Source organism: Melanerpes formicivorus, unplaced genomic scaffold (assembly GCF_026170545.1).
Source record: "Melanerpes formicivorus ecotype bairdi unplaced genomic scaffold, bMelFor1.0.p_v2 SCAF_1, whole genome shotgun sequence".
Lineage (NCBI taxonomy): Eukaryota > Metazoa > Chordata > Aves > Piciformes > Picidae > Melanerpes > Melanerpes formicivorus.
Window position 1 is genome coordinate 58,972,955 of NW_027142353.1, and position 24,554 is coordinate 58,997,508.

Here is a 24,554-nt window from a genome sequence, read left to right on the forward strand (position 1 = left end):
AGAAAGGCAAGAGAATACTACTAAAAAGGGGGGAAAAGAGCTCCAGAAGAGCTTTTCTTTTCCTGATTAAAAACCTAAGGGCTGCTGAGCAGGGTTTTACCATAGTCACTCTCATTGCTGCAGCATAGCAAGTGGTTGAACTCTTCAAATTAAAAGCCCACCGCTATACCCAAACTGTAGATTTGTTGACAATTGTAATCTATCAGCCACTAGCTGTTTCAGCATATGCTAGAGCCATGGGATTTTATCTCACTTTAATTGGGACCTGTCAGGTGGTGAGGAGGTCTGCCTTTGCTTGATGGAGAAAATCTCCTTTCTGTCCTGCTGCAACATGATTAATTTACCCCCCAAATAATACCTCTGCTCAGAAGATCAGATGGAAAGTGTTGGATGGGGCAAATCCTTAGACTAGTAGGTCAGTTGTGCTACTGCCTGGGCAAGTCAGAAGTGCCAGAAACAGCAGCATTACAGATGTGATTCAGCTGGTGATGTTTTGGGGAAGAAGATCATTGCATGAGGGCTGGCTGCTTGTCAGCCCCTATGATCTGCAGTACCACTGGGAATGGGAAGGACAAAGATCTCTCTTTGAGCTGCCTATCTCCAGTGGGAAGACGTATGTGCCAGGTACAGCTAAGCCCACAGACAGTGGGTACTGTCAGTGGCATGTCCTAGTTTGATGTGAGTGACCATGTCATTAGTTGTTGTGAGACACAGGTACCAAACAGCACAGAAACTGGTTGAGGCACTTAGTGCCATGGTTTGGTTGATTAGATGATGTTGGGTGATAGGTTGGACTTGATCATCTCAAAGGTCTTTTCCAACCTGGTTGATTCTGTAATTCTGTAACTGTGAGACTGTTCAAGACCACACTAGAGTGTTTTCCTTCTCCTGTGGAGATTCCAGCTGGTACATTCAGATCCAACAAGAGATTTTTACATGTTGGGTCACCTGGTTTCTCTACAAATAGGTAAGTATAAATACACTAAACTTTCTTTGCATCCCCAACTCAGGGGAATACCATAATCAGTCACTTCCAGGAGCTATAAAGATTTAGAGATAGTGAATGCTATTTCTCTTTGCCCACTGAGAAGCTGCTTACATTTGCACAGGGCTCTTCTTGCCACAGGTTTGACCTGAGACAGCAGGCAGTCTATCCTGTAGCTATTACTTGAGCCTTTTTGCAAGTCTTTCTCATTTACTCTTGCATGGAAGAGATTCAAATCTTTGTGGGTTACTTTTAGCCCTGTCTACCTGCAACAGATAAGGTCTTTGTGTTTCTGTGTTTCCTTTTCTGTGATGGAGTCCCACACATATACTTAAGTGCAATGGGCCATGCTCCCTGAGAGACTCTCCAGCTGGCTCACAGTTTCCCACATCCTCCCTGTGCGCTCCCAACAGGAAGAGACACTGCAGCCAGCACAGTCCCCTGGCAAAGCACAGCCTGCACAAGGTGAGGCTAACATCAGATGGCTGTATTAATTTCTTTCTTGAGCACAAAGGGAAAATATCTTCCTCTCTTTGCAAGCTGACTGTATGTGCTGTAGATTATATCCATCATACCCCTGACTGTATTACCTGCATTAATCTAGTACAGCGTGGGATGAAAATGTGCCCCTGAGACTAAGCATGTACGTAATTTAACTACCAGCTGCCAACATGGATGCAAAGTTATCTCTTCAGACTATTCATAAAACCCTGTGGATCATGACATTAAGTAGATATCGTGTATGCCATGCAGGCATTACGTTTGTGCTAATGTGTTGACACATCATTATATTTCTCAACAAGGAAAATTAGAGCAGTGACATGAAATTTTGTCTTGCAAGCCTGAAGATTTGTTTTTATGGTTTTGGGAACCATCATTAAGACAGACTGTAATATGGGGTGTAACTATTACTAGGAAGAGCTATTTGTTCCTGAACCAAAGAAGACCAAATATAATGTCACAAATACTTGAAGGAAGACTTACATTTTATACACAGCAGCTGTGGCTAACCACCTCCTCTTCCAGGAGGTCTTCCAGGATGGTGGATACTGGCATCTGTGCAGGCTGCACCCTATTTCCCAGTCAGGGGAAGAGATAGGTGAGCACCACCATGCCCTGATTTTCATATGGAGAAGGTCTGGCTATGGAGAAGGTCTGGCTATAACAGTAGTGCACAATGCTGCGTGCTCTCTGCTCACCCAGGAGGCACCTGGGGATTATCTCCTTGCATGCATTTATTAAAACATATGTTTAGCAGTACTTGCTGTTCAATAAATACTCCTGATACCAAGTCAGACCTTCTGCATACTGCATACTGCTTTACACCCAGAAGTCTGTGTTTGATCACAGTAGGGTTTGTATTTTGCCACAAATAATGTTGTGCAGTGCAAATCCCTCCAGTCTCCATGTGAGACCACAAAGGCAGATAAACCATACCACTTTCCTTGCTCATTTGTTCTGTGGTTAATCATCTTTGTCCTTATAATTGTATGAGTTATTTCTAAATTAAGTGCACATGAGTTTAATTTCTAGCTGCAATTAATTTTTTGTTCTGTGATAGGTGAAGAAGGCATGTGGTACTGAGCATCTTCTCTACAATTCTCTGCAGCCTACTCTTTGATATAGGAACTGCAATAAGTGCTTTTAGCCTTGTGAGGTAGTTTCATTAGCCCTGTTTTTTTTTTAATTACTGTTATTAATCTTTTAAAAACTTCCCTGATTTTTTTTATCAGATTCTTGAGTTGAGCAAATTATTCCACCAGCAATTTCTGTGAACAGCAATGATCGGAGCTTCCAGCTGCTGCCTGCTTGTCTTCCTTGATGCCATCCCAGGTGAGACCTCGCTGCTCTCCAGCTTCTTCACTTTGATCCCTCATCCCTTGTGTTTCCAGAAGCCATGAAGACTGCATCTTTTGCTCCTAGATACAGAGCTTGATGTTAGACTGTCCCCAGCATTAAATTTTGCATTTCACTTGCTGACAGTCTGGGGAGAAAACAGATAAACATCTTGAGAATAAGACCTTGAAAAACAGGCTTCTCCCTGTGTCCTCTACTCTCATTACTGTGCTACAAAGGCTCCTTTGTGTTAATTTACTTTCCAATTCTTCAAAGCTGACCTTGCAATTGTAAGGAGAGAGTCATCAAGAGAAGTGAAAAGTGACTGTGTAGCATCCCTGATGTTATCTCAGGGGCTTGGGTACGCCCTTGGCTAGAGGACAGCCAGTCCAAACTCATCCAGCCTGAGGAGGGCTTGAATTAGTGTCTCCCCCTTTCCAGATGATTGCTCTGACCTTTCCTGTCACTTTCAGCTTAAAATCAAGAAGTGGGGTAGTGTCATGTACTCAGCAGAGCAAAATTCTCTTTTGGAGGGTGCATCTTGGGCTCCCTTAGGCATCTTGGTAGAATAGAATAGAATAGAATAGAATAGAATAGGATAGGATAGGATAGGATAGGATAGGATAGGATAGGATAGGATAGGATAGGATAGGAGTAGAGTAGGATAGGATAGGATAGGAGTAGGGTAGGATAGGATAGGATAGAATAGGATAGGATAGGATAGGATAGGATAGGATAGGATAGGATAGGATAGGATAGGATAGGATAGGATAGGATAGGATAGGATAGGATAGGATAGGATAGAATTAACCAGGTTGGAAGAGACCTTTGAGATCATTGAGTCCAACTTATCATCCCACACTATCTAATCAACTAAACCATGGCACCAAACACCCTATCCAGTCTCTTCCTAAACACCTCCAGTGATGGTGACTCCACCACCTCCCTGGGCAGCACATTCCAATGGCCAATCACACTTTCTATGAAGAACTTCTTCCTAACATCCAGCCTAAAAGAGAGGCATCCAGCCTGGTAGAGAGGCATTAGACTTAACTTTGTTTCAGGCAATTATAAATTACAAAATTTGGCCCATAGTTACTTCATCTCTTTCCATCTTTTGTTAATTATTTCTTTGAGACACAGGCAGCTGCTCCAGAGGTGAAATTTAAGGGCACATGAATGAACAAACGGTGGCCAATGGCATGCAGAACTGAAGCATTTCTGCATTGAATAATCATCGTGCATACTGGCAGGTCTCATAAACACCTCTGAAGAGAATTGCTAAGGCAGATCATAGTAAACCCTGACAGCTGAACTGTTTGTGTTGTGTGCTTTTTGCTTAAAAAAGCTGAACTGTGTCTTTTGATTTCATACTGCAACTGTGTTTTAGGAATAATGAAATAAAGAGAAAGCACACCAGACTTAAAGATCATAGGACAAAAATTCAGCAAGTTTCAGCTGCAGATATATATTTTTTTTTCTCCTAATGACCAGCTATTAGGAGAGGTTCAATAAGAAGGTCTTTCCTTTCAATACCAGCCAACATTTGTTTTCCTTGACCTTCCAGTTCTCTGAAGATTGCATTTTAGTCTAAACAGTTAATTTCAATACATGAAACAGTGGTTCCCTGTCTCTCTTTTAAAAGCATTTTCTAGCACTGTTCACATTTCTGACTCAGCCAAAATCTCCTCAATGAAGAGCTAAAAGGAGTCTCTGTTGAATTAGTTGGTTAGAAGCAGGCTGTAATGTGTATCCTGGAACTATGATGTACACTGGGGCTGATTATCAAAACCAGGTGGATATGCCAGGTGAATGTGTATCTGCCATAGATGGGATCGCTTACAAGGATTTGACTAGCATGAATTAAGAAGATACTTTATTTGAGGCAGCTTTGTACAGGAAAAACTCTGAGATTCTTTCCAGCATAGTTAAACAAAAAAGTATATTGTTTCTGTTGCTGTATTATTCTCTTTGCATGCACACACAGAAAAAAACAACCTCCAAAACCCCCCCAAACCCAACCAAGCAAACAACCAACTGAAAAAGCAGATACCCTTTGCCTTCCAAGTGGTACAACTGGACATTTAATGACCTGTGGAATATGGTCCATGACAGGAAAACAGTCACTGTCACCTAAAATTTATAAAAACTCTTCTAGCTGAAAGGCAGAACAGAAAGTTCCAGGCTTTGTTTTGCATGTCTTGCATGTCTAGGCGATCCATCTCACTTTTATGGGCTGTCTGCCTCTTCACTCCTGATATTTTCCTACGTGCACACAGGGACAGAGCCTAATAAAAGTCAAATTAATTTCAAACAAAGAGATATTTTCCTCCAGCATTGCTTTTCTTTCTCCAAAAAGAAAGCCTTTAGTGAAAAAAAAATCTTATTAAAGCCAAAGACAATGCCTCTGTTCATCATTTATCCAGTAGAGAAATTCTTCACCCAGAAAAGTATGTAAGGCTCACTGAATGCATATTGCTATTTCTGCTATGATAGTGGGACCAGATGGACTTTTGATCTGACCTATTGTGGAAGTTGAATTGGGTTTTAATTTTTATTAAAGATGCATTGAATGGAATAAGAATTCTTAGAGGCTTCATTGTAGTTCTGCAGATCAAGAAATGTATGTCCCAGCTGTTGTCCCTTTATACCCTTCCATGAAATATGAATAGGAATTTTTATTAGAATAAACCTTTATTAGAATAAACCAAACCAGGTTGGAAGAGACCTTCAAGATCATCGTGTCCAACCCATCAACCAATCCAACCCACCCAAACAGCTAACCCATGGCACCAAGCACCCCATCAAGTCTCCTTCTGAACACCTTCAATGACGGCGACTCCACCACCTCACCGGGCAACCCATTCCAATGGGCAATCACTCTCTCTGTATAGAACTTCTTCCTAACATCCAACCTGAACCTCCCCTGGCGCAGCCTGAGACTGTGTCCTCTTGTTCTGGTACTGGGTGCCTGGGAGAAGAGACCATCATCCGCCTGTCTACAACCTCCCTTCATGTAGTTGTAGAGAGTGATAAGGTCACCCCTGAGTCTTCTCTTCTCCAGGCTGAGCAACCCCAGCTCCCTCAGCCTCTCCTCATAGGGCTTGTGTTCTGAACCCCTCACCAACTTTGTTGCTCTTCTCTGGACTCGTTCCAGCAAGTCAACATCCTTCCTAAACTGAGGGGCCCAGAACTGGACACAGTACTCGAGGTGTGGCCTAACCAGTGCAGTGTACAGGGGCAGAATGACCTCCCTGCTCCTGCTGGCCACACTGTTCTTGATGCAGGCCAGGATGCCATTGGCCCTCTTGGCTGCCTGGGCACACTGCAGGCTCATGTTCAGCCTACCATCAACCAGCACCCCCAGGTCCCTCTCTACCTGGCTGCTCTCCAGCCACTCTGACCCCAGCCTGTAGCACTGCATGGGGTTGTTGTGGCCAATGTGCAGAACCCGGCACTTGGATGTGTTAAATCTCATGCCGTTGGATTCTGCAGGATTTGTTGCAGGACATATTAAAAGGACATATCTGCATATGCCTTTTGCACATTAGATGCAAGCAATAAAATCTCTTCTTGAGGAATAATAATTGCTTTCTGTGTCCATTAGTCAGTACTCATCGTTCTCCTCCTGTTGCATCACGCAGAGTGTGTGGCTGGCATCACCTGACCTGCATGGTCAATCACACAGTCCCAAAAGCCATTGGCACACATCACAGACAATCAGCTGCCTAAAAATGACTCAGAAATAATGGGTTGTATGGAGTACTTCACAAAACTACTAGCTGAGAAAGGGCCAGATTCATTAGGAACATTTACTTATTGGTGTTAAAAACTCAGCTGGTGAATTTTGTGTTTTAAATTAATTGTGCTTGGGGAAGGCTTCCTAAGCTGCTGCATTTGGGTCACAGCGGACTGGTTCCATATTCTCTTTGGTTTTTACTGGTTTTATTGGGCTGTGGCTCATTTGTTTCTTTTGGCTTCTCTGCTCTCAACAGTCTCTTTGCCTTTCCTGCAGTATGTCTGCTAATTTGAGGGTGCCAGCAAGAATGCTTCTCCTGTGTGGTAGGGACCTTGACAGGCAGGACAGATGGGCAGAGTCCAACGGCATGAATTTTAATGCATCTAAGTGCTGGGTTCTACACACTGGCCACAACAGCCCCATGCAGTGCTACAGGCTGGGGTCAGAGTGGCTGGAGAGCAGCCAGGCAGAGAGGGACCTGGGGGTACTGGTTGACAGCTGGCTGAACATGCGCCAGCAGTGTGCCCAGGTGGCCAAGAAGGCTGATGGCATCCTGGCCTGCATCAGGAACAGTGTGGCCAGCAGGAGCAGGGAAGTCACTGTACCCCTGTCCTCAGCACTGGTCAGGCCACACCTTCAGTCCTGTGTCCAGGATACCTATGCACAATTGAGTGCCTCATTTTCCTTTTTCTTTGTGAGTCCTTTGGGGGATACAGTGCACTTCCACACATAGCTGCTTCTTTAAGTTGCACACATCTCCTGCAGCTTATCTCCTCCCTCCTTAGTTGTTTCCATAGTGAAAATGACCTCATTTCTGCAAAAATTGATCCCTTAGCTTTTCTCTCTTGCTCAGGCTTCCTTGATGACTTGAAGTCCATCTCAGTTACTGTTTGATGGGACTCTAATTTGCTTCATCAAGTGACAGTTCCCTACCAGAACAGTCAGTTGGTGACTACTTGGTGAAAAGCCAGCTCCTATATCCTGCACCATAGTCATTTTATTGCCTAAGAAAATGCCTCTGAAATGGGCAGTCTCCAAAGTTCATTAGCTCTTCTCTGCTAGTCCTAGCCCCAGTGCAAGCAGTTCTGCCATCTTCTGGGGATTTGCTTCTGTGTGAAGCACCCCACGGAGAACACCCAGCATCCCTTGGAGATGTTACAGTGCAAAACATCAAGAAGTCAGAAAATTCTTCACTTTCAGTAACCTTAGTGATCTGTGTATAGAGCTACAGTGTGCCTAAAGCAGATGATTAAGACTCAGTCTTTTAAGACTGGTAGAGGATCAATTTTTTTTCAAAGCTTGGTCTGAGAATGAACAGCAGCAGTTTCCAGTTTTCAGTCTCTGTGACAGTTTTAAGTTAAATCAAAGTGAATATGTTTTTATGCTTTTCCTAAATATGTTTTCACTCCTCCTTTAGTAAACACATCCAAAGAATAGACCAGGCTAGGGTTGATAAAACATTTGTTTTTCTTTTACCTGTAATAGGATCAAGTGCTCCAAAGTCCTTGATTTGCACATGACAGGGAGGTGGTGGAGTCACCATCCCTGGAGGGGTTCAAGAGGGGATTGGATGTGGCACTTGGTGCCATGGTTTAGTCATGAGGTCTGCGGTGACAGGTTGGACTTGAGGATCTATGAGGTCTCTTCCAACCTTGGTGATTCTGTGATTCACTCTGAAAGGAAGCATCTGGCTGAATGACACCCTTGCACCTTCCCAAGGGGTCAATTTACTGTAAATGAATGACTTATAAACGCCTGGCTTTGCTTCAGAATACCAGTTTCTTTTACTGAATGGGCATAATTCCCTTATGCATCAGCCTCACCCTTAGGCAAGCTGCTAAATAAATAATTTATAACAACATGAGGGAAAAAAGTGAGCAGCTTAGGAACGGGTGACACTCCCAAGCAATCTCTGCTTTTTCATACCGTAAAGACTTTGTCTTTTTTTTATCCCCAAGTCAACTACCACTACTATTTCAGATAGATGCCCCAATAACCTTTCATATTCCCTGCAGATCTTTCCTTGTCACAGAGAATCCAAAAGCAGTACTCTCAAAGAAATCAACACCTCCCCCCCTTTTTTTTTTCCCTGTAAAAGCTCACTTCTTGATCTTCTCCAAGGGAATAGAGTACAACTGCCAAGTCTTTGTTCCACACGTAGCAAAGAGCAGCCACTGTGACTAGAAGAGACCAGATAAAAGAAGCTTATTTTCCATGCAACCTAATTTTATTTCTATATCTTTATATTTATAAATTCTCCTTTGTTAGTATCTGGGCTATACAAAAAGTGAATAAAAGGGATACTTAGGTCTATCTTGTTCCTGTCAGATTCAGCCATGGGGAGACTTCACAGTTAGAATAGGGTAGGGTAGGGTAGGGTAGGGTAGGGTAGGGTAGGGTAGGGTAGGGTAGGGTAGGGTAGAATGGAATGGAATGGAATAGAATAGAATAGAATAGAATAGAATAGAATAGAATAGAATAGAATAGAATAGAATAGAATAGAATAGAATTAACCAGGTTGGAAGAGACCTTTGAGACCATCGTGTCCAACCCATCATCCAACACCATCTAATCAACTAAACACGGCACCAAGCACCCTATCAAGTCTCCTCCTAAACAGTGATGGTGACTCCACCACCTCCCCAGGCAGCCCATTCCAATGGGCAATCACTCTCTCTATGAAGAATTTCTTCCTAACATCCAGTCTAAACCTCCCCTGCTGCAGCTTGAGACTGTGTCCTCTTGTTCTGGTGCTGGTTGCCTGGGAGACGAGACCAGCCCCTCCCTGTCTACAACCTCCCTTCAGGTAGTTGTTCACCCCATAAAGGATGAACAGGAGGCTTGGATTCCCTCAGATATCTGCCATTGCATATCAGCTGATTCACTTAAGACAAGTCACTCATACAAACAATTGCCTTCTTGCAGCAAGTCCTTTGAGACTGTTGTTGCTCACAAAGCGGTCAGAACCTCAGCTGTGCACCTCTTCTGAAGGACTGTTTCTTGTGTGGCACTGTAGCTTCAGATGCTATGTGGAAACACTATAAACACTTCCATTGGATAATGAATTAAGGGGGCAACGCATGGATTGCTTCACTTTCTTTTCTCTTTTAGGTCCTGTAACTTCATTTGCCATTGCTAAAATCCGATGAGATGAATCCCATGACTGGAGTGCGGTTATTAAAGGCTATGGGCTATTCAGAAGGACAGACAAAGAAGGAGGGGAAGAGACATTGCCTTCTGTGTTAATAAATGGATAGAATGTGAGGGACTACCTTTGAAAAATAGCCATGAGCAGTAGGTTGGAAGCTTATGAGTAAGAATTAGAGACCAAGGTAACAAAGAAGGTCTTATGGCTGGTGTCTACTACTGGTTGCTCAATCATGAGGAGTCTTCTGACAAAGTCTTCTTAATCCAGCCAGAGAAGGCTTTGCACTTGCAGGTTCTTTTCCTGCTGGGGGACTTCAAGCACAGCAAAATCTGCTTGAAAAGTAGCATGATTGCTGTAGGCAATGCAGGAGACTCCTGGAGGCTAACTTCTTAAGCTGGATAATAGACAGCCTTACCAGGAGGATAGAGCTGAACCTGGCAAGGGATGAAAAGGCTTCTACAGGTACATCAAAGAGAAATGGAAGGTTAAAGAAAGCATATGCCCTCTGATGAGCAAGACTGGCAAGCTAGTAACAATGGACGAGGAGAAGGCTGAAGTACTCAGCAACTTGTTTTTTGTCTCAGTCTTCAATGGCAAACTCTATTCTCACACCACCTGAGGGTCAAGTGCTGGGTCTTGCACTTGGGTCACACAAACCCCATGCAATGCTACAGGCTCGGGGCAGAATGCTTAGAAAGAAGCCTTGCAGAAAAGAACTAGGGAATGCTGGTTGACAACTGTGTGAACATGAGGCAGCAGTCTGCTCAGGTGGCCAAGGTGGCCAACAGCATCCTGGATTGTATCAGGAATAGTGTGGCCAGCAGGAGTAGGGAAATGATCATGCCCCCTGTACTCATCACCTGTAAGGCTGCACCTTGAGTACTGTGTTTGGTTTTGGGCCCCTCACTACAAGAGAAATATTGAGGTGCTGGAGTATGTCCAGAGAAGAGCAACAAAGCTGGTGAACGGTCTAGAGAACAAGTCTTACAAGGAGTGGTACTGAGGGAACTGGGATGGTTTAGTCTCGAGAAGAGGAGGCTGCGGGGAGATCTTACTGCTCTCTGAAACTACCTGAAAGAAGGTTCTAGTGAAGGGGGTAATGATCTCTTCTCCCCAGTGGTAAGTAATACAATGAAAGGAAATGGCTTGAAATTGCACAAGGGGAGGTTTAGATTGGATGTGAGGAAAAAATTCTTAACAGAAGAGTGGTTAGGCATTGGAACACCTTACCCAGGTAGGTGGTAGAGTGGCCTCCCCTGGTTAAAAAACCTTGTGGACATGACACATAGAGACATGGTTTAATGCCCATGGTGTTAGCTCAGTAGTAGGACTCAAAGATCTTAGAGGTGTTTTCCAGCTGAAACAATTCTATAGTTCTGTGATCCTGTGCTGAGGCACATGGAGGATAGGGGGATAATTTGAGACGGTCAGCATGGCTTTAACAGAAGCAAGTCCTCCCTAACCAGCCTAGTGGCTTTCTATGATGGAGTGACAACATCAGTGGGTGGGGGAAGAGTTACAGTTGTCATCTAACTGGATTTCTGTAAAGTCTTTGATTTGGCCTTCCACAACATCCTTCTCTGAACTGGAAACATGGATTTGATGGGTGGACTGTTCAGTAGCTAAGGAATTGGATGGGTGGTCATATCTAGAGGATAGACATCAATGACTTGATGTCCAGATGGAAATTGGTGACTAATAGTGTCCCTCAGGTGTCTGCAAAGGGACCAGTTCTATTTAATATCTTAACCAATGAAAAGGACAGCAGGATTAAGTATACCTGCAGCACATTTGCAGATGACACCTAGATGAGTGGTGTGGTTGATATACCAGAGGGAAGGGATGTCATCCAGAGGGACCTGGACAAGCTGAAGAAGTGGACTCAGGGGAACCTTACAAGGTTCAACAAGGCCAAGAGCAAGGTTCTACACCTGGGTCAGGGCAATCCTTGGTATCAATGCAGGCAGGGGGATAAATGGATTGAGAGTAGGAAAACTAAGCAGGAGGTTTCTGCAGGAGGCTCCCTCTTCTCAGCAAACTTTCCCCTTTGTAATGAGTGTGATACTCATGGTCTGGGATACATGGTCCAGTAATCTGTCCTGGTTGACTCAGGACTGCTAATGGTCTGTAGTCCATAGGTGGCCTGTGATTCTTTCCCAGGATAAGCAGGACAAAGGGGAAGGTAGGACTTCAGACATGTCTCTGTATTCCTCTTTCGTTAATTTATGCTTGCAAAATTGAAGACTTTTTGGGCCACTGCTGGAAATTCCAAGGTCCATCAGCTGAGTTTGAGAGACTCACTGGCATCACCAACAGGGCAGTTATATTTATCCTTTACATAGCCAGTTATTGTTGTGTAAAGTGGGAAAAGGCTAGGCCAGCACATGTTAGAGAATTATCTCAGCTTTAGGCACGTTCTCCCAATGATTGTTTTCAGTGAAAATGCGCATACAAGTAATTGCATGGCAACAAGCACACATAAATGTTGTACAGTGAGGCAACACAAACTGCTTCTCATTCCAGGACAGGCCAGGTGCTGGAAAAGGGGTAAGACCTGGTTTAGCTTTGTTTGCTATTTACTTCCACACAGCATGCCACATCCTGGAGTCAGTGCTTGAGGTGTGTTGGAGAAGCCCTAGGTATCTGTCCCAAGGACATTTGCCAACTTACAATGTCTATGAATTCACAAAACCCTGGGGAAGCTCATGACTACCTCTAGAGAAAACACCTACATGTGCAGTCCCAGCATACAAGAGTTTGGGTGTCCCTGTTCCACCAAACATCAGAGTTGCAGAACATTTTAAAGTGATTGTGGAAGAGCTAGCAGTGAATTAATCAGTGTATGATTCCTTCCCCCATAGAGAGTAGTACTTGAGTGGGAAATTATTCAAAACAGGCAGAATGAAGTAGATGTTATCAGTCTGACTGTCATCCTGTTCAGTTTGGGGAATCCTGACTGGTCCCTAAGGAAAGAGAAATCACATTCTTTGCTTCACATTGTGCTGGGAAGGGGTGGTGTGTTCAAATATGGGAATACGTTGTATTGGATAGATGGCAGGGCAAAAGGACTCTTAATGAGCAGCCTGCTTGCTGAAGTAGGTAATGGTACAAGCTCAGCTGAAAATTTCTGAAAGAGAAGACAAATAACAAAGAACTGGCAAGGCAACTTTTTCACTTCCTCTGCAAGTAGCTACAAGTTCTATCTCTTGCAAGTTACCAGTTCTGGCACCTTTTATATGTGACCTTTTTAATAACAAGGGCCCAGATCAGTTCTTTGGAGTTAACTACTTGGATTAATCTATGACAAAGTCTGAAGTCAAAACATGGAAGGAAAGGTTGATTAAAAATACTCTTCATCACTATCAAACAGTGATCTGTATCTTCTCATGTCTGCCCTTTAGTTTCTGATGCTCTTTAGATTTATGATGGAGTGCTGACTGAAAATGATAAATATTGGACACTGGAAATACTGTTTGCCAGCCTGCATAATATGAGCAGCCACTCCATCAGTGGAATTGATTCCAGGTTTAAATATACTTTCTGATGCTTCTTCTACCCCAACACCCTTTCTTTCATGCCTCTTTCTGAGATACTATCTTATCATGAGATACTTGATATATAGGATAGGATAGGATAGGATAGGATAGGATAGGATAGGATAGGATAGGATAGGATAGGATAGGATAGGATAGGATAGAATTAACCAGGTTGGAAAAGACCTTTGAGATCATTGAGTCCAACTTATCACCCAACATCATCTAATCAACTAAACCATGGCACCAAGCAACCCATCCAGTCTCTTCCTAAACACCTCCAGTGATGGTGACTCCACCACCTCCCCAGGCAGCACATTCCAATGGCCAATAACTCTTTCTATGAGTACCTTCTTCCTAACATCCAGCCTAAACCTCCCCTGGTGCAGCTTGAGACTGTGTCCTCTTGTTCTGTTTGTGGTTGCCTGGGAGAAGAGTCCAACCCCCACCTGGCTATAACCTCCCTTCAGGTAGTTGTAGGGAGCAATAACGTCTCCCCTTAGCATCCTCTTCTCCAGGCTAAGCAACCCCAGCTCCCTCAGCCTCTGCTCATAGGACTTGTGCTCCAAAGCCCTTACCAGCTTTGTTGCCCTTCTCTGGACAGCTCCCAGCAAGTCAACATCTTTCCTAAACTGAGGGGCCCAGAATTGGATACATGTGGAACAACTTGTGAAAGTGATGTGGAAAGGTACCCAGGAAAGGTAAAGAAGCCAAATTTATTCCTATCAAGAAGTGGTTGTGTCCCAGCCACCATGGGTCAGGCCAGTGACTTGATTAAACTTGAATCTGAACATGGGTGCAGCAATGGTATAGACATAGTAGTGCTGCAAAAGATCCTGTATTTGATTTCCCTATAAGGCTCAGTTTATCAAGGTTTTCAGACCATGATTTTACAGATCATGTCTATGAATATCATCAGAATTCAACAGCAGACATGCTTTATCTCTGGATCACAGAACAACTTTCACTTACGTGATTGCTTTCTGCATAGATCTGTTGCCCATGGTGGAGGAGGCAGAAGGCATTTCCCCAAGAGGGATCCAATATTTACCTTTTGCAGGAGGCTGTTCTATCTACCAGATTATAAATTCTGCTGTGGCAATTACTTTCTATTACTCCCTGCAGATGTGTACATCTCTATAGGAAAGCACTGCAGCTTAATTGGATCAAAACCTTGGAGCATGAAAGGAAGAATGCTTTTGTTGCTAAATAGTCAGATTATTAACATAGAGAGGAGTCTTCAGTTAAGTTTTTTTTGCACTAAGGCATGTTACACAATTTACCCAGTAAGTGAGCAAATGCATAATAATGCAGTATAAACTGAGAACTCCTTGTGTAATGAGATTGGCTCTCACATCCCTCCAGTTCTAGGTTAAATCCCATGAAGATTTGGAATCATGGACATAAAATAAAATTCAAACATATATCAGGTAGGAATGGAGTGCCCTGGTGACAAGAATGGGCATGGCTTTGAGTGAAGAAGAGTGAGCTCAAGTCTCCTTTCTCTTTGAGCCAGAACACAGTTGCAGTGAAGCTCAACTACATCCTCAAGACATGTTTTCAGTGTCAGGACTCGGGGTGGATTTTTACATCTGTCCTGGTGAAGCTGTTCCAATTTATGTCAGTCCATAATTGCCAGAGAACTAACAAGAATAACCAACTCACTGAACTTCACAGATAAGTCACTCAGGCTGGAGGAAAGGGAATAATAATTTGTATTCACCCTGTATTCCAAGGAGTCTGTCTATGTACAAGATAGAAGCACATCCTATAACATCTGTGCTTCAACATCCCATAACATCTGTCTTCAGAAAGCTGATTCTTAGTGCAGCTGTTTCTCACAAGTCATTAAGGAAGGAGTTTGGTGCTCATCTTAACCAACAAAAAAAGAGTTGGATCAGTTATGTGGAATTCAGATAATTATACCTCAAACTTCTTGTGTATTCCAGGTTTCAAAAGTCCTAAAATATGAGCGTGTTTGTATTTGGTGGGGTAGGAGAAGTGTATAACTGTTGGTGGTTTTGTTCTGTTTGTTTGTTTGGTGGTGTTCTGCCTCAACTGGTGCTCAGTTACTTACAGACTCAGGGAAGGCTGAAATGTTTCATTTTTTAAATGCCATTTCCAGAATATGAACATTTCCAAAATGTTTGGCTTCTTTTGGAGGAACTGCTGCACTTTGGCCACAATAACCCCATGCAGAGCTACAGGCTGGGGTTGGAGTGGCTGGAGAGCTGCCAAACAGAAAGGGACCTGGGGGTGCTGATTAAGAGCCAGCTGAACATGAGCCAGCAGTGTGCCCAGGTGGCCAAGAAGGCCAATGGCATCCTGGCCTGCATCAGGAACAGTGTGGCCACCAGGAGCAGGGAAGTCAGTGTGCCCCTGTACTCAGCACTGCTTAGGCCACACCTGGAGTACTGTGTCCAGTTCTGGGCCCCTCAATTTAAGAAGGACATTGAGACTCTTAAACGAGTCCAGAGAAGGGCAATAAAACTGGTGAGGGGTTTGGAGCACAAGCCCTATGAGGAGAGGCTGAGGGAGCTGGGATTATTTAGCCTGGAGAAGGGGAGGCTCAGGGGAGACCTTATTGCTGTCTACACTTCCTGAAGGGTGGTTGTAGCCTGGAGGGGGTTGTTCTCTTCTCCCAGGCAACCAGCACCAGAGCAAGAGGACACAGTCTCAAGCTGCACCAGGGGAAGTTTAGGCTTGCGGTGAGGAGAAAGTTCTTCACAGAGAGAGTTGTTAGCAATTGGAATGTGCTGCCCAGGGAGGTGGTGGAGTCACCGTGCCTGGAGGTGTTCAAGAGGGGATTGGACGTGGCACTTGGTGCCATGGTTTAGTCAGGAGGTCTGTGGTGACAGGTTGGACTTGATGATCTTTGAGGTCTCTTCCAACCTTGTTGATTCTTTGATTCTGTGAAGAGAGGGCATGCAGAGGGAGGTTAGTTTGAAGAAAATCCCATCACAGCCCAGCTGCTGAAACCACAAAACTGCTGTTTTGGTAGTAACCTGCTCCTTCCCTTCCTTTGTTCTCAGAGTAAAAATGTTAGAAGATTATAATCAGGAATGACAAACTAGATGTAAAAATAATAACATGACTTGCAGTTAGTGCTTAACAGGTTCCTATTATTTGCCTTCAGGTTTTCTTTTGGGAGATTCTTTACAAAGAACTTGTCTTTGCTGGGGCTGGTTCCTCATATCCCATAACGGCTGCCCCAGCACTTAAGCTAATGGAGAATTTTCATTATCTCTCTCTCAAAATACCACAGTGATGAGCACTGGGGAAATGGCTATTAATCATTTGTCAGAAGCAACAGAATTTATTGGGGGTTTTTCAGCCATTTAACCACATGAGAACAAGAGCACAAAAGTACAAACTTCACCTGGACAGACTGCTCAGTGTTTTATATTGTTTCTCACAGAAATGTCTTGGATAAGTCTCTTTAAATGATGATTAAAAGTGTCCAGATCGTTGAGCAAAGGAGTAGTCCAGTGAGTTGCTTAGCTGCCATGAGCTCTGTCACCTCATTCCAGCATGGATGACTAAAAAGAAAAGCAAAAATGTGTATGTATAGAACATATCTGTACCCTAAGGTAGGCATGAGCTCACTGTGCTTCCCAGCCTCTCGCTCTGGGTGAAGGCTCACTAGCAATATTATTAACTGTGGTGCTGTCATTTCTGCATTTGCATGGGAATCATTTGCAGGTTTAATGACAGACCCACCCTCTCCCATGGGCTGAGCTCGCCTTGTTGTGGAACTGACTAATGCAAGGTCTGTTGGTGACTGCAAGGCATTGCTTTCCCCTTTTCTTCAGGTGCTTGTTGTCTTCAGCCTTGATTCTTACAGCAAACCATTCACTTATTCTGAATTACCAGCAAATCCATTTATAAGCAGACATCATAAATCACCTTTTCCAGTATTCTATTAGTCAAAATATGATTAATTAGGTTTGAGTTCTTTTACTTCTGAGTAATTTGCCTACTTATGAACTAAAATTTAAATAATTATAGCCCTCTCAGAATATTTTTAAGAAAGACCCATCAAGGATGAAGTTGAATTTTCAATGCCTCATTTAGCGTGCTGCAAGGAAGGAAAAGAAACTTATTAAAATATTTTGTGTTGGAGCTTTGGATTTGAAAAGAGAGACCTAGAATTGGGATGAGTAATTAAGTTCACATTTAGCACAAATAAAACACAGAGGGTTGTGAGGAAGTTTGAAAAATAAAAAAGCCCACAGAGAGCTGTACCTTTGGTGCTGTAATTACATTGGTATTTTTGTGTTATTATAGTTATTATCTTGCCAATACCCCTGACAAAAAAGCCCCTATTAAATCATCTGAAGTTGATAGTGGTTGCAAATGTATGTCTGTGTGTGCAGCAAAACTGGGAAAAGTTGTAGAAATATTGAACCAGGTTCTGATTCCACGTAGTCCCAAATTCTTCAACAACTTAGCTGTAGCTACAGCAGCATAAGTTTCACCTGGTATCTGTGAGCATTTCAACAGAGATCAACTTGAGAATGATCTCACTCATGACAGGCATGGCTACTTACCCTTCAGGCTGTAGGACTTCCTCTGAACATGGACCAGCAGTGTGCCCAGGTGGCCAAGAAGGCCAATGGCATCCTGGCATGCATCAAGAATAGCTGGCTAGCAGGAGCAGGGAAGTCATTGTGCCCCTGTACTCAGCACTGCTTAGGCCACACCTTGAGTCCTGTGTCCAGTTTTGGGCCCCTCAGTTTAAGAAGGACATTGAGACTCTTGAACGTGTCCAGAGAAGGGCAATGAGGCTGGTGAGAGGCCTCAAGCACAAGCCCTATGAGGAGAGGCTGAGGGAGCTGGGATTGTTTAGCCTGGAGAAGAGGAGGCTCAGGGGAGACCTTATTGTTGTCTACAACTACCTGAAGGGAGGTTGTAGCCTGGAGGGGGTTGGTCTCTTCTCCCAGGCAACCAGTACCAGAACAAGAGGACACAGTCTCAAGCTGCACCAGGGGAAGTTTAGGCTCGAGTTGAGGAGAAAGTTCTTCACAGAGAGAGTTGTTAGCCATTGGAATGGGCTACCCAGGGAGGTGGTGGAGTCCCCATCCCTGGAGGTGTTCAAGAGGGGATTGGATGTGGCACTTGGTGCCATGGTTTAGTCATGAGTTCTGTGGTGACAGGTTGGACTTGATCTTTGAGGTCTCTTCCAACCTTGTTGATTCTGTGATTCTCTGAAGTCATCTGCCAAGAGCAAGCAAGTGAATTATTGGTTGCAAACTCAAAGTCAGATAAATATATTGAATGCTGTAGTACTGCCAGGACATTGGCTTGGCTTACAGTCCTCTCTGCTCACCAGCTGTGAACAATGAATGAGTCTCCTGAGAGATTCTTCAGTGTTGCTCTTGGCTGCAGGAAATTAATATGAAAGAATGAGGCTGGAAGAGCAAAGTCTGATGCTGGTCACTGTTCCTTGCTTGCAAAATGTGTGTGACCAGGGACAGGTGAGGTTTGGGGGCTGCAGAAACAGCCTAGTCATAACCTAGTTGGCTCCAACAGAGGTGTTCCAAGGTTGCTTTGATTCCGCTGAGGTGACAGCTGAGCCAGATACACACTAAGTGTTGCTACTCAAAAGTTTCCATCACTCCTGTTATTGTTGATTTTTATTAGTGCAAAAACATTTAATTTACTGAAGAGGATAAAAATTAATTCTGAGGCAAGAAAGTTCTTCACTGGGAGAGTCATTCACCATTGGAATGGGCTGCCCAGGGAGGTGATGGAGTCACCATCACTGGAGGTGCTCAAGAGGGGATTGGACGTGGCACTTGGTGCCATGGTTTAGTCATGAGGTCTGTGGTGACAGGTTGGATTTGATGATCTTTGAGGTCTCTTCCAACCTTGGTGATTCTGTGATTCTGAGTGAAAGAGCAGAGAATGTGTTAGAATTTAGCCAAAACAATGCAGCCAAGATCAAGCAGAAACAATTTGGTGTCTCCCAGAGCAAAGAAGTCAAAAGAGAGACGTATCATTTACAGAACTAATTCTTATGATAGGGAATTGTTTAGAGCTATCATTGTTTTCCTTCTTGCACCCAATAGTGATTTGTTTGCATTTTACTACTTTCTGTTCAAGATCTGTGGAAAATTTTAAAGGTGCAGCCTAAAACTACCTAAACTTTATACCGGTAAGAGACATCATCCAAAACTTCTGATCAGATATAATGCATCTGAAATATCAATACAACTTGAGCAGAAGGTAGGCAACAGCCTGGAGATCTGAGGCAATCTGAGAAGAAAGCATTTTGGCATAGACTGTATAATACATTTAGCACCAGATTCACAGCAAGTAATAGCATCTGGAGAAGGACAGAAGAAGGCTGACTAGGTATGTATGAGCCCCAGGGTTTCCATCACCTTGGTCAGGGCACCAGAAAAGTCTCTCTGCTCTACTAAAATGAGTTTTTAATTAAATATTTGTGCCCTTTCCATTTCCTGTTTGTCCAAAATTGGCCACTGGATACAGAGGTCATCAGGCAAACGTAGGGAGGTTCATGCTCTCAAGCAGGCAGTGCAATAGCATATGCCACAAGTTTCTTGAAAACCATGTTAACAAAATGCCATAACTGCAGCAAAACTGTAGCTGAATGCTGTTAACTGTGGCAAGCAACACTCTTAGACAGGTTTCCAGAGGGAAGATTCTAATTTAAGACATTTTCTTCCTTAGTGCTTAAATGAATAATTGCAGCAGCATGGTCTGGTTCCCAAGGTGCAAGAAATCTGGGCAGCTCGTTGCTCTAAATGTGTTTTCTACGGACTGCTACCTGTTTGATATTAAGATTCACTCAGAAGGAGACAGCAGCCCTCATATCATCTCTGTTCACGCATCTGTCTATTCTAAACACAGCTCAGGGCATGAACTCTTGAGGTATTGGAGCTTTTGATTTTGAGAAACCCAAGACAAATTCTCTTTGGCCTAGTAATGTGCCTGGAAACAAGGTTCCTGGTTTTGCAGAACTAGTAAGCAGCAAATCAGGGTGTAAGACATTTTTCAGTCACATGTGGTAGATATCTCCACTGTAAAATCCACAGGATCTGTCTCCTAGTCTGGTTTCATTAATTCTCTTGAGGAGCAAGTGTCTGCCTGTCTGTGTGGGTAGGGAACCTTCTGTTGCATCAACACCATGGTATGTGCTTTCTGTGGTATGTTCCTGTTTGTAAGCACCTCATGCCCCAAGACTTGCTTTATGCAATGTTCCTGGCTGGATTAGCTGCGGAGCAGCTGCCTCACTGGTATCAGTGCTCATCCCAGCCACAGCACTGTGATACCACTTGAGGTTTCTTCCCTCAACAGAGGAAGCTTTTCCCCTTGTTGTCATCCATGTTTTGCACAAACCCCAGACAGCAGCAGATGTTTGGGCACTGTCCTGGATGGACAAAAAGCCTCAAAATTACTCTGAATCAGACAATGAGGCAGAAGTTAGTAGATCTGGTTCTTTAGGCTTGCTTGAACATGTCTCAGAGCCAGAATGAGCCAGGTGGGCATGCTTTTGGCCACGTTTGGAAAGAAGGCTTTCTATAGTCTGCAATACCAGGGTTTTATCCCTAGCTCTGTGTTGCTACTGGCCATTATTGCCTCGGGAAATCTCTAAGTATCAGCCCAAAGAACCAGAGCCTTGTCTTGCAATTGTCCACACTCTGGAAGGAACCACAAGCTTCACTTGGAAGCTGAACTGTGTTTCAGTTTCCCCCAGACAAGACAGCAAGGATCCCTGGCTATTTTCAGCGTTGTAAAGCCCAGAGGACAGACACGCGTCTTGCGAGCCAAGAGGCGAAACCCCAGAGGCGCTGAGTCCCCGGGACAGTTTCGCTTGACTGGAGAAAGGAGCGAGCGCTGCTGCAAAAGGATTACAGCCGAGAAACCTCCTCTCTACAAAGCTTTCAGCTGCAAACCCTTTGGGAACAAATTCTGCCTCAGTAATAAGCTGCAGACACCAACAGAAAGTGAAACGGTGCTCCTGCAGCTTCCATGTGGTTTCATAGTTTCATAGTTTCATTCAGGGTTGGAAGGGACCACAAGGATCATCTAGTTCCAACCCCCCTGCCATGGGCAGGGACACCCCACACTAGATCAGGCTGGACAGAGCCTCATCCAGCCTGCTCTTAAACACCCCCAGGGACGGGGCCTCGACCACCTCCCTGGACAACCCATTCCAGGGTTTCACCACTCTCATGGTGAAGAACCTCCTCCTCACATCCAGCCTGAATCTCCCCACCTCCAGCTTCATGCCATTCCCCCTAGTCCTATCACTACCTGAGATCCTGAGAAGTCCTTCCCCTGCCTTCCTGTAGGCCCCCTTCAGATACTGGAATGCGACAATTAGGTCACCTCGGAGCCTTCTCTTCTGCAGACTGTACAGCCCCAACTCCTTCAGTCTGTCCTCATAGGAGAGGTGCTCCAGCCCTCTGATCATCCTTGTGGCCCTTCTCTGGACACGTTCCAGCACCTCCACATCCCTCTTGTAATAGGGGCTTGCATCCCTCTTGTAATAGGGTAATGGTTGGGGCCATTTTGGTTTGTCTAGACCTTAACGTGTGCCATGAGGTATCAGGATCAGTGAGGGATTACAATATCTGATTCTTATAAGCATCTGTTGAAGGTCTGTTGCCTTAGGGCATTCTAGAGTTCCCCCACCCTGTTGTGGGCAACCGCCGGCTTCAGTGCCGAGGTTGCTTTTCTTTAGAGTTTAAAGTGCTGTTTGTTGTTTCTGGATTGTTGTACATATTGTCTAAATTGTTACTTGTTCCTGCTGGTGAGGGATCTGTTCCACGACCCAACCCTTCGAATCTGTAAATAGGTTTTGATCAAATTTTTTTGTGGGATTTTTTTTTTAATTAATAAAATTATTATTTTTTTAAAATTAATTAATTTCCCTGTTTATTGATCATTAATTTATCCTTTGATAGACCCTAACAGGCATTTAAAACACCCAGGGACCACAGAGAAGTGCCGTTCTGGAGATTAGTTCATGACCGTGCGTTCCACAAAAGCAAAATTAGACCAAGAGGTGAATGCTGGGGCTCAGATGCCTGGTGCAGCACTGACACTTAAAAAACACATTTTCCATCTCAAGGCCTCCTTGGAGGGATCTTCGCCAAAGCTATTAGCAGCAAAAGGGCAGTGGCACTGCTTTGTTTCACTGACATGATCAGTACTTCTGGTGGCAAGGGGGCTCTCTACAGCCCTTGGCAGCTCCTTGATCCCCCTTGCCAGCCTCTCTGCCCTGGAAGCAGTGGAGAGAAGCTTGGGATGATGGCAGAGAGTAGAGGAGTGATAGCAGTATTTGGGGCAGGCAGCAAGGCAGCAGACAAAAGTCTCACTACAAAGGGAGTCTGAGGTGGTGAGAGGGCAGACATGAAAGGGACAGAAAATGAGCACAGTGGAGCCTGGGGGAATCTGACTGTGAAGAGGAACTCCACAAGAGGAGGGAAATGTGAACAGCTGGAAGGGAAAACCATGGTGGAGAGAACATTTCATAGATTATTTTTTATTATTATTTTTATTTTTCAGGGAAGAATTCCCCCAGCACAGAGCAAAACTGGAACAAGTGTAATGAGGAGCAGGTCACACATGGTGGCCAGCAGGGCTGACCCAGCCTGTGGCAGGGCAGTGACCACCTGCCAGCTGGCCCTGATTCAGTCTCCTGCTCTGTCAAATTGTATTTGCAATATTTAGAGCAAGTCACTGAATTGTTAAACGTTACCTGGAGGCTTTTCACACTCATCTGTAGGTACTGCATAGCAAAGAGATCTGTTTTCACCTGACATACCCTTTCTCAAAAGCATGCTGTCAGCCTAATGCACGGTCATCAGTTGCAGGATATCTCCCTCAATAAGCCTGGAGAAGAGGAGGCTCAAAGGAGACCTTATTGCTGTCTACAACTACCTGAAGGGAGGCTGTAGCCAGGTGGGGCTTGGTCTCTTCTCCCAGGCAACCACCAACAGGAGGACACAGTCTCAAGCTGCACCAGAGGAGGTTAGGGCTGGATGTTAGGAAGACGTTCTTCATAGAAAGAGTGATTGGCCATTGGAATGTGCTGCCCAGAGAGGTGTTGGAGTCACCACCACTGAAGGTGGTTAAGAAGAGACTGGATGAAGCACTTGGTGCCATGTTTTAGTTGCTCTTGAAGGTCTTTTCCAACCTGGTTAATTCTACTCTATTCTACTCTATTCTATTAATATCTCCATCAACACTAGTACTTTTGTCCTTCTTACCTCATGGGCATTGTAGTGTGCTGATTGCTGCTAGTGAGTGGTTGGCTTTTTTTAGTGTGACAAAAACAGACACAGGTGAAAGCTGCTGTGCAAAAACCAGCCAAGCACCAAGTGGGAAGAAATCACATCTTTTCCTGGTGACAGGGAGTTTCACTGTGATTCATTGTGCAGCTGCTGGGCTCACAGCTCTCTGCTGTTTTTTTTTTTTTAACTGCTGCAGGCTAAAGCCAGATCAATCTGTTTTAGGTGTTTGTTTCATTGTCAGTATTCTGTGCTGTCAGTCACAAAACCAGGGGACATTCACCCAGAGACAAACAGATGATGGCAATTTATGGTGTGCCAGATGGGGGTATGTGACTCAATGCTGAGTGGAACTGCTAACTAGAAAGGCCATCAGACAACACAGTATCTACATTTTCCATATGATCATGGTCTGTCAGATCTTTGCCAACCACAGATATCCACAAGCATGACATTTGCATTTTGGTGCACTTCATTACCCAAAGAGGTATCTTTTTACGTCTGAGCAATTCCTGGACACCAGCACATTTGTTATCTGCCTAACTGAAGCATGGGAGAAAACCCAGCAGAATTTTGACAGGAGAACAATATCTCCAATTTTCTCTGGGAAATCACAGCTCACTAGAACAAATTAAATACCTGTCTTTGTTGCAGGAATTTACAAAGTTAAAGATCACCCTTTGTCTTTAAAATACCTATGCTCTTTAGCAAAATAATTCTTAATAAATGTTGTTTTACACCGTACCCCTACAGTGTAAAAGTCAATCTGCCCTCTTTCTAATGTAGAATAGAATAGAATAGAATAGAACAGAACTGAACTTTGAGGTCTTTTCCAACCTTATTGATTCTATGATTCTATTAGAATAGAATAGAATAGAATAGAATAGAATAGAATAGAATAGAATAGAATAGAATAGAATAGAATAGAATAGAATAGAATTAACCAGGTTGGAAAAGACCTTTGAGATCATTGAGTCCAACCTATCATCCAACACTATTTAATCAACTAAACCATGGAACCAAGCACCCCATCCAGTCTCTTCCTAAA